We start from the raw sequence: 11,458 nt of genomic DNA on the forward strand, positions 1-11,458 counted from the left end.
CATCTTGGGTTTTCCTGGATATTACTTGCCAATATTTGTTCATGCTCTCTCTGCTTTCCTAATTTCCTTTTTAAATTTCATCCCTGCATTTTCTATACTCTAGAGTTTCTGCAGTATTGATCTGTCATAAGCTTCATTTTTTTTCCTTTATCCGACCTTGTATGTCCCTTGACATCCAGGGGGCTGTAGATTTGTTAGTCCCTCCCTTTTTCTTTAAGGGAACATACTTGCTCTGAACCCTCAAGCTCGTATCCTTGAATGCCTCCCACTGCTCTGACACTGATATACCTTCAATTTTACAGTCCACTTTGGCTAAATCACAAGTTGGTCTTAACGCAGGTGAAGGGTCCACATCCAGCTAGGGAATGGAAGACCAGCAGGAAGAGCAGTGCAAGGAAGGTAGTGCAGGGGTCCCCTGCGGTCATCCACCTGCAAAACAGATATACCGTTTTGGGTACTGTTGAGGAGGATGACTCATCAGGGGAGGGCAGCAGCAGCCAAGTTCATGGCACCGTGGCTGGCTCTGCTGCACAGAAGGGTGGGAAAAAGAGTGGGAGAGCTATAGTGATAGTGGACTCTATTGTAAGGGGAATAGATAGGAGTTTCTGTGGCCGCAACAGAGACTCCAGGATGGCATGTTGCCTCCCTGGTGCAAGGGTCAAGGATGTCTCGGAGCGGCTGCAGAGCATTCTGGAGAGGGAGGGTGAACAGCCAGTTGTCGTGGTACATGTAGGTACCAACGATATAGGTAAGAAGCGGGAAGAGGTCCTACAAGCTGATTTTAGGGAGCTAGGAGTTAAATTAAAAAAGTAGGACCTCAAAGGTAGTAATTTCTGGATTGCTACCAGTGCCACGTGCTAATCAGAGTAGAGGGAGCAGGATAGTTAGAATAAATACGTGGCTTGAGCAGTGGGGCAAGAGGGAGGGAATTCAAATTCCTGGGACATTGGAACCAGTTCTGGGGGAAGTGGGACCTGTACAAAAGGGATGGTCTGCACTTGGGCAGGACTGGAACTGATGTCCTGGGGGTAACATTTGCTAATGCAATTCGGGAGTGTTTAAACTAATATGGCAGGGGGATGGGAACCTATGCAGCGAGATAGGGCGAAGTAATATGGAGTCAGAAACAGATGGTAGAAAAGTAAAAAGCAATAGTGGAAGGCTGAGTAAACAAAGGCAAGAAACAAAAAGGGCCACACTACATCATAATTCTAAAAGGACAAAGGGTGTTAAAAAAACAAGCCTGAAGGCTTTGTGTCTTAATGCAAGGAGTATCCATAATAAGGTGGATGAATTAACTGTGCAAATAGATGTTAATGGATATGATGTGATTGGGATTATGGGGATGTGGCTCCAGGATGATCAGGGCTGGGAACTCAACATCCATGGGTATTCAACATTCAGGAAGGATAGAATAAAAGGAAAAGGAGGTGGGGTAGCATTGCTGGTTAAAGAGGAGATTAATGCAATCGTTAGGAAGGACATTAGCTTGGATGATGTGGAATCTATATGGGTAGAGCTGCAGAACACCAAAGGGTAAAAAACATTGGTGGGAGTTGTGTACAGACCCCCAAACAGCAGTAGTGATGTTGGGGAGGGCATCAAACAGGAAATTAGGGGTGCATGCAATAAAGGTGCAGCAGTTATCATGGGTGACTTTAATATGCATATAGATTGGGCTAACCAAACTGGAAGCAATACGGTGGAGGAGGATTTCCTGGAGTGCATAATGGATGGTTTTCTAGACCAATATGTCGAGGAACCAACTAGGGGGAAGGCCATCTTAGACTGGGTGTTATGTAATGAGAGGGGATTAATGAGCAATCTCGTTGTGCGAGGCCCCTTGGGGAAGAGTGACCATAATATGGTGGAATTCTGCATTAGGATGGAGAATGAAACAGTAAATTCAGAGACCATGGTCCAGAACTTAAAGAAGGGTAACTTTGAAGGTACGAGGCGTGAATTGGCTAGGATAGATTGGCGAATGATATTTAAGGGGTTGACTGTGGATGGGCAATGGCAGACATTTAGAGACCGCATGGATGAACTACAACAATTGTACATTCCTGTCTGGCGTAAAAATAAAAAAGGGAAGGTGGCTCAACCGTGGCTATCAAGGGAAATCAGGGATAGTATTAAAGCCAAGGAAGTGGCATACAAATTGGCCAGAAATAGCAGTGAACCTGGGGACTGGGAGAAATTTAGAACTCAGCAGAGGAGGACAAAGGGTTTGATTAGGGCAGGGAAAATAGAGTATGAGAGGAAGCTTGCAGGGAACATTAAGACGGACTGCAAAAGTTTCTATAGATATGTAAAGAGAAAAGGTTAGTAAAGACAAACGTAGGTCCCCTGCAGTCAGAATCAGGGGAAGTCATAACGGGGAACACAGAAATGGCAGACCAATTGAACAAGTACTTTGGTTCGGTATTCACTAAGGAGGACACAAACAACCTTCCGGATATAAAAGGGGTCAGAGGGTCTAGTAAGAAGGAGGAACTGAGAGAAATCCTTATTAGTCGGGAAATTGTGTTGGGGAAATTGATGGGATTGAAGACCGATAAATCCCCAGTGCCTGATGTACTGAAGGAGGAGGTCTTGGAAATAGCAGATGCATTGACAGTCATTTTCCAACATTCCATAGACTCTGGATCAGTTCCTATCGAGTGGAGGGTAGCCAATGTAACCCCACTCTTTAAAAAGGAGGGAGAGAGAAAACAGGGAATTATAGACCAGTCAGCCTGACATCAGTAGTGGGTAAAATGATGGAATCAATTATTAAGGATGTCATAGCAGCGCATTTGGAAAGAGGTAACATGATAGGTCCAAGTCAGCATGGATTTGTGAAAGGGAAATCATGCTTGACAAATCTTCTGGAATTTTTTGAGGATGTTTCCAGTAGAGTGGACAAGGGAGAACCAGTTGATGTGGTATATTTGGACTTTCAGAAGGCTTTCGACAAGGTCCCACACAAGAGATTAATGGGCAAAGTTAAAGCACATGGGATTGGGGGTAGTATGCTAACATGGATTGAGAACTGGTTGTCAGACAGGAAGCAAAGAGTAGGAGTAAATGGGTACTTTTCAGAATGGCAGGCAGTGACTTGTGGGGTACAGCAAGGTTCTGTGCTGGGGCCCCAGCTGTTTACATTGTACATTAATGATTTGGACGAGGGGATTAAATATAGTATCTCCAAATTTGCGGATGACGCTAAGTTGGGTGGCAGTGTGAGCTGCGAGGAGGATGCTCTGAGGCTGCAGAGTGACTTGGATAGGTTAGGTGAGTGGGCAAATGCATGGCAGATGAAGTATAATGTGGATAAATGTGAGGTTATCCATTTTGGTGGTAAAAACAGAGAGACAGACTATTATCTGAATGGTGACAGATTAGGAAAAGGGGAGGTGCAACGAGACCTGGGTGTCATGGTACATCAGTCATTGAAGGTTGGCATGCAGGTACAGCAGGCAGTTAATAAAGCAAATGGCATGTTGGCCTTCATAGCGAGGGGATTTGAGTACAGGGACAGGGAGGTGTTGCTACAGTTGTACAGGGCCTTGGTGTGGCCACACCTGGAGTATTGTGTAGAGTTTTGGTCTCCTAACTTGAGGAAGGAAATTCTTGCTATTTAGGGAGTGCAGCGAAGGTTCACCAGACTGATTCCCGGGATGGCAGGACTGACATATCAAGAAAGACTGGATCAACTGGGCTTGTATTCACTGGAGTTCAGATGAATGAGAGGGGATCTCAGAAACGTTTAAAATTCTGACGGGTTTAGACAGGTTAGATGCAGGAAGAATGTTCCCAATGGTGGGGAAGTCCAGAACCAGGGGTCACAGTCTAAGGATAAGGGGTAAGCCATTTAGGACCGAGATGAGGAGAAACTTCTTCACCCAGAGAGTGGTGAACCTGTGGAATTCTCTACCATAGAAAGTTGTTGAGGCCAATTCACTAAATATATTCAAAAAGGAGTTAGATGTAGTCCTTGCTACTAGGAGGATCAAGGGGTATGGCGAGAAAGCAGGAATGGGGTACTGAAGTTGCATGTTCAGCCATGAACTCATTGAATGGCGGTGCAGGCTCGAAGGGCTGAATGGCCTACTCCTGCACCTATTTTCTATGTTTTCTATGTTCAGCTTAGTAAAATTGGCTCTTCCCCAATTGAGAACTTTTATTCCTGGTCTATCTTTGTCCTTTCCCATCACTACCCTGCATCTAACTGAATTATGATCACTAGCACCAAAATGTTCTCTCATTGAGACCCCTTCTACCTGCCCAGCTTCATTCCCTAAAACTAAGTCCAGAACCACCCCCTCCCTTGTTGGACTTGCTACGTACTGGCTAAAAAAGTTCTGAATGTATTTTAAGATTTCTGCTCCCTCTATACCTTTCACACCAATTCTATCTCAGTTAATATTATAGTTCTCTGATTGGGAGAAGGAAATTTCATTTTACACAGCAGCTCTGCAAGTGACTAGTTGGGAGACATTTCTGTGAATATGAGGAGAGAGTTTCTAATTATTAGGACACTGAGGATCAGCAAGTGCACAATGAAATGGTAGCTGTTTCAATGGAAAGATGACACAATAAATCAATTTAATAACACTAATATCATTTTGAACCAGCCTGGTTTTACCCAAGCACTATAAATAACGGTATTGTCACAGGGATGACTGGACCTCCGGACAGCTACAGGCTATACTTTAACTCGTGGGGGATTCAGCTGGTTTCCAATCTGGGCTGAATTTCAATGTGTGTTGGTGGTGGGACTCTCACCCACTGACCGCTCACCATTTCCTGGGACACAGGACAGTGAGCGAGGCCGCACGCTGTCAGTCAAAGCTCAGAATTCTACTGGTCAGTGAATTGAGAAACCGAGGCAACGTGGCCAAGACCCACAGTGCAGGAGGCCGCCGAGAGTGGGAGAGATCATGGCTTTGGAGAACTGGAAAAGGAGTTAGAGATGGAGCCAGGGAGCTGAGTCTTGGGGCGAAATTGCCCTGCACCACCATTGGGGGTGGTAAACTTCTGAGTTAGGGCTTCCTGCGCCCGGCGCAGATGTCCTGCCCTGGCGGCTGAATTGTGCTCACCGCCCCTCAAAAGAAGTGGAGTGCAATCTCGCGCACTCCACTTCCTTTAGGAGCAGGTCCAGCGGCACTAACAGGGCGAGTAGTGCAGCGCTACACGGATGCTCCGTGTGGCACTGACGCACTTCAACGCCCCTCGCCTTCGCTTAAAGGGGAGGGCCGCTGTGCATTTTGCATGGCCTCTGATGGCCTCCACTGGGCCACCAGGGCAGCGTGGGACCGGGTCTGCAGCCCGGCACCCAAAAGGGAGTGGCAGGCTGCACAATGGCTGTCGACCACCCCTTTACCTTGCGCCTAGTGAGTGAAGGTTGGCCAGCTGCGCGACCCTGCGACATCTGCTCACTCCAGCAGCTCGGCAATTTCCCACATGGTAAGGGGTTTGCGCATGGCGCTGAGGGGTCGCTGCGCACGGTGATGACGTCATCAGCAGTTGAGCAGCGGCCCAGGGCTCTACCCATGGTAGCGTCTCCGCAAACTCCTGTGCAATTTCCTGGGAGCTGATTGGGGGGGGGTGGCGCGGCGGCGCCCCGCGCCCTCCCCCCCCACCCCCAGCAAAAAGCGTCTTGTGCCTCGCTAGCGCAGGTAGGGGTACCAACGGGCCTCTGAAAAAGGGTCAATTTCGCCCCCTCTTAATTGAGGACTCCAGTTGAAAGATCACCTATAATATCTGCAACAATTAATATGCAGGAGTGATTTTCCAGGTGGAGTCTTAGTCAAGGGGTTTGGGCAGTTTACAGGTACCCGGGAGTGATGGGGTTGGGCGGGGGGTGCGGAGGGGGGTAAATCTGTCGGCCAGGCTCAGGAGTGAAGATTGCATCAGGGCAGGGCCAGATGGAGAGAATCAAACACTGCGATTTCATGGGTTACGATATGTGGGAGGTGTAGTGTGCTGGAGGGGAGCTGGTTTCCAAGCTCTCCATCACTGCAAGTTTACCTCACCTCATGGCTGGGTCTCTGGTAGACTCATTGATAGAGGTCGATTGCTGTGATTCGTCAACAACTCCATTGTCGTTGCATCATGCGCATGCCAGGATAGCCAAAGGCAAAGTAGGTAGACCCTGGTCTTTCTTCGACTAACAATTTCTAATTTATATGAGCTATTCCCAGTGAGAACCCGTACCCCAGAGAGAGTCAGTATATGTGGAACTGTACCCCAGTGAGGGTCAGTATATGTGGAACCCATACCCCAGTGAGAGTCAGTGTCTGAGGAACCCGTACCCCAGTGAGAGTCAGTGCGTGTGGAACTGTACCCCAGAGAGAGTCAGTGGTGTGTGGAACCCATACTCCAGAGAGAGTCAGGAGAAAGGAAAAGTGCCAAAAACAAATAAATCATCCAACTACAAGACAAGCGGAGTTCAAACACGTGTCACAATAGGATTACACAAGATATACGGCACAGTAACAGGCCAGTCCATGCCAGCATTTATGCTCCACTCGAGCCTCCTCCCATCTTTCCTCATCTAAATCTATCGGCATAACTCGATTCCCTTCTCCCTCGTATGCTTGTCTAGCCGCCCCTTAAATGCATTTATAATATTCGCTTCAACCATTCCCTGTGGTAGCGAGTTCCACATTCTTACCACTCTGAATTCCCGATTGGATTTCTTGGTGACTATCTTATATTGATGGCCTCTAATTATGCTCTTCCCCACAAGTGGAAACATTCTCTCTCTATCCATTATAAAAACCTTTCATAATTTTAAAGACCTCTAATAGGTCACCCCTCGACCTTTTTTCAAGAGAAAAGAGATAGCCTGTTCATCCTTTCCTGATATGTGTACCCTCGCATTTCTGCTGTCATCCCTTTAAATCCTCTCTGCACCCTCTCCAGTACCTCTATCTTTTTTATAATATGGTAATCAGTACTCCAAGTGTGATTTAACCAAGATTCGATACAGGTCGAGCATTACTTCCCAATGTTTCAATTCTATCCCTCTAGAAATAAACCCTAGTGCTCAGTTTGACTTTTTTTAATGGCCTTGCTAACCTGTGTCGCAACTTTTAGTGACTTGTGTATTTGTACTCCGAGATCCCTTTTGTTCCTCTACCCCACCCAGACTCGCACCCTCCCAGTAGTAAGTGACCTCCCTATTCTTCCCACCAAAATGTCATCTCAATCTCCCTGCTATGTATTTAATGGATGCCTCTTTCCTTACCATCAATTGTTCCTTATGGCTTTATTCATCCACGGAGTCTCATTAGCATTTAGTTTGTTCTTTCCTTTTAGCGGGTTGGGTTAAGTTATTAGAATACACTGTCATATTGGACAATAGTATTCTAGTTCATGAACACGCAATTACTTATTATTAGAAGCATATCCAGAAGGAGGCCATTTGGCCCATTATACCTGTGCCAGTTCTTTGAAAGAGCTGTCCATTTATCCCATCTACTCTTTCCCCAGAGCCCTGCACATTTTTCCTTTTCAAATATTTATGCCATTTTCTTTTGCGAGTTACTGTTGAATCTGCTTCCACCGGTCTTTCAGGCAGTGCGTTGGCTTTTTTTTTGACCAATTATCTTCAATTTGTGTCCTCTGGTTACCGACCTTGCTGCCACAGGAAACCGTTTCTCCCTATGCACTATCAAAATTTACTAATTATAATATTAACCACAATTAAAAATAGAACATTCAAGTTCAGAGGTAAAGTAAATGGGTAACTGACAGAGAAAAGTGCAAATGAGATTTAAAAAACTGATGTGACTAAGTGAGTGAGCTCCCTCTGAGGGAGCCCTGCACTGTCGGAGCTGTGTGTTTTGGATGAGACATTCAACCGAGTCCCATCTGCTCTCATGTGGATGTAAAAGATCCCATGGAACTATTTTGCAGAAGAGCGGGGGAGTTATCCCGTGCCCTGGCCAATATTTATCCCACAATCAACATTTAAAAAATTATCTGGTCATTTCACATTGCTGTTTGTGGGAGCTTGCTGTGTGCAAATTGGCTGCTGCATTTCCTACACTACAACAGTGACTGCACTCCAAAGAGTACTTCATTGGCTGTAAAGTGCTTTGAGGCGTCTGTGGTCGTGAAAGGCGCTATACAAATGCAAATCTTTCTGCTGTGTGTGTGTGGTGGCCTGTGTTTCACACACTTGGCACCAGTTGAGCTGTTACCTGGACAGACAGCGCCCCCTGCGACCCATAGCTCAGTTCCACTCGCCCCACTGAACAGCTCCCAACTCAGGAGGCAAGTCAGTGACAGATCAACCGACAGAGAAAGCCACAAATTGCACAGCAGGCCTGGCCACAGCCGGAGCCGAACCTCACTGAGAAAGGAGAGATGTTGTGGTGCCTCTGTCCTCATAATCTCACCTGCTGGCACTTCGGCGACAGCCAGGCCGACATCTCCGGACTTTCACAAAACTCATTTCAGCTGCTGACCCGGGAGGGAAGAGAGAGAGAGAGAGAGAGCGCGCGGCTGGGCAATCGGGTCCAACTCCTGCTGCCACAGGTGATCCGGGGGAGCCCCTTTCACACCTCAGCTGGCACCAGATGCGGTATAACTGGAGTCTGCCTGGTGTGAGCCCACAGGGCGGGTGTTTTTCCCCTGTAATCCGGATTCAGAGCACTCCCCTCTGCTCAGTCTCAGCGTGTGTAACCGACCAGACTTCGCGTTTAAAATAAAATCTCCCTGGTCAAACCCCCACCAGGAAACTCTGTCAGCGCTCACTGAATCAGCCGCCCGCCAGCAATGGGGGAGGGGGAGATGCAGCCTCCAGCCCTCCCTCCGGGCTCTGTCCTGGCGCAGGATTGACCCAGCGCCCTCTCCAAGCAGCACCTCCACTGGCAGTGCAAGTCATCCCACTTCAAACCCTTCTCGTCCAAAACTGCACAGTAGGTGGTTGCAGGCGAGTCCAGACCCCGTCCCCAGACCCCGGGCTCTCTGACTCACTGACCCCCAGACCCCCATCCACTGTCCCCCAGACCCTCAACCCCAGGGCTCTCTGACCCTGACCCCCAGACTCCCATCCTCAGACCCCGGGCTCTCTGCCCCAGACCCCCAGACCCCGGGCTCTCTGCCCCAGACCCCCATCCTCAGACCCCGGGCTCTCTGCCCCAGACCCCCATCCTCAGACCCCGGGCTCTCTGACCCACACCCCCAGGGCTCTCTGACCCACTGTGCCCCAGACCCCCATCCTCAGACCCCGGGCTCTCTGCCCCAGACCCCCATCCTCAGACCCCGGGCTCTCTGACCCACACCCCCAGGGCTCTCTGACCCACTGTGCCCCAGACCCCCATCCTCAGGGATCTCTGATCCAGACCCCCAGACCGAGGGCTCTCTGATCCAGACCCCCATCCCCAGACCCCGGGCTCTCTGACTCACACTCTCTGACCCACAGTGTCCCAGACCCCCATCCCCAGGGCTCTCTGATCCAGACCCCCAGACCCAGGGCTCTCTAACCCACTATGCCCCAGACCCAGGGCTCTCTGATCCAGACCCCCCAGACCCAGGGCTCTTTGACCCACTGTGCCGCAGACCTCCATCCCCAGGGCTCTCTGATCCAGACTCAGGGCTCTCTGATCCAGACCCCCAGACCCCCATTCCCCATGCCAGATCCCGGGCTCTCTGACCCACTCTCCCCCAGCCCCCGGGCACTCTGACCCTGACCACCAGACCCCCATCCCCGGGCTCTTTGACCCACACCCACTGACTCCCAGACCCTCATCCCCTGGCTCAGGGCCAAGCTGGTGCTCGCAGCCCAAACTTCAGCCCTCCTGCAACCCGGCCCGCAACTATCTGCAAACTGCATCGTTAGACTTACAGCACAGCCCCGGGTCAATGCCTCGGTCCCTGCTCCATCACAGATCAGATCCGATCCGATCCGATCCGCCTCTGTCTGTATGTCTGTCGCAGCAACTCTCGATTCCGCTCCCTAGCAGCCAGCGAGCGAGATATAAATGGGAGAGAGGGAGCCATGTGATCACAGCATCAGCCGCCGTCACAGTTTAGTAATTAACAATGCTGAGTTGGAACAGGGCTTTCAGGGTCTGTCCCGTTCTCCTGCTCAAATATCATCTGTACTCTCTATCTCTTTCTCTCTCTCTTTCTCTCTCTCCCTATCTCTCGCTCTCTATCTATCTCTCCATCTCTCTCTCTCTCTTTCTCTTTCTCTCTCTCTCCCTCTATCTCTCCATATTTCTCTATCTCTATCTCTCTTTCTCTCTCTCCTCCCTATCTCTATCTATCTCTCCATATTTCTCTCTCTCTCTCTTTCTCTCTCTCTATCTATTTCTCTATATTTCTCTCTCTATCTATCTCCCTCTATCTCTATTTCTCTCTCCCTATCTCTCTCTCTCTATCTCTCTATATTTCTCTCTCTCCCTATCTCTCTCTCTCTCTCTATCTCTCTCTCCCTATCTCTCTCTCTGTCTATCTCTCCATATTTCTCTCTATATCTCTCTCTCTTTCTCTTTCTCTCTCTCCCTATCTCTCGCTCTCTATCTATCTCTCCATATTTCTCTCTCTCTCTCTCTCTCTCTCCCTATCTTTCTCTCTACCTCTCCCTATCTCTCTCTATCTATCTCTATGTTTCTCCCTCTCTCTCTCTCTATCTCCCTCTCCCTATCTCTCTCTCTCCATCTCTCTATATTTCTCTCTCTCTCTCTCTCCATCTCTCTCTCCCTATCTCTCTCTCCCTATCTCTCTCTCTATCTCTCTCTATCTCTCTCTCCCTATCTCTCTCTCTCTCTCTAATCCCTGTGATATTGGATAGTTTTAAAGCTATGTGTTCATAACGGTCATGTAACTCCTGCCCTAGACATCACCCCAGGACAGCGAGCATGGCAGCAGGGATAAAAACTGAAAATGCTGGAAATCTCAGCAGGTCAGGCAGCATCTGTGGAGAGAAACAGATCGTTTCAGGTCGATGACCCTTCGGGGTCACAGACCCGAAACGTTAACTCTGTTTCTCTCTCCACAGATGATGCCTGACCCGCTGAGATTTCCAGTATTCTCTGTTTTTATTTCAGATTCCAGTATCCGCAGTATTTTGCTTGTGTTACGGTCGCAGGGATGGGCTACTATGCTGTACCCCTGACTGTCTGATCTCTCTCAGTGTGAGCAGGACTGCAGCCGAGAGCCTTGTACAATGAGCACAGTTCTCTATTCCATGTTGACGTGTGAAGTAGAGTGTGGAGCACCTCTTCACTGTGCTATAGTTAAAGCACTTTCAGCAGAGCCCCATTAAGAGCCTGCAGTGTACTGCAGGGAACAGCGCGTGCTGCTGCAGGAGGGCGATGGCTGCGAAGCCAGGTCGCTGATTGCAGTGCGGGCAGGCACAGCAGGAGCGGCGAAGGAGCGGCAAGAGTTTGTAGATGGAAACCAGGGCCCAAGAGAGACGTGAATTCCAGGCCCAGAAGAGGCAAGGGCCCTGCGA

The 11,458-nt window shown here is 49.0% G+C and overlaps 1 protein-coding gene across 2 annotated transcripts in view; it reads right to left on the reverse strand.

Annotated features, from left to right (window-relative positions):
- Nucleotides 1-9,950, reverse strand: part of LOC139276374 (G protein-activated inward rectifier potassium channel 4-like) — a 34,971-nt gene extending 25,021 nt beyond the window's left edge. For both annotated transcript variants that reach the window (XM_070894259.1, XM_070894261.1), the window contains exon 1: nt 9,845-9,950. The gene's annotated coding sequence lies outside the window, so the exon portion shown is untranslated. The remainder of the gene's footprint in view (nt 1-9,844) is intronic.
- Between the last annotated feature and the right edge of the window lie 1,508 nt (nt 9,951-11,458).

This window comes from Pristiophorus japonicus, chromosome 11, assembly GCF_044704955.1.
Source record: "Pristiophorus japonicus isolate sPriJap1 chromosome 11, sPriJap1.hap1, whole genome shotgun sequence".
Classification (NCBI taxonomy): domain Eukaryota; kingdom Metazoa; phylum Chordata; class Chondrichthyes; family Pristiophoridae; genus Pristiophorus; species Pristiophorus japonicus.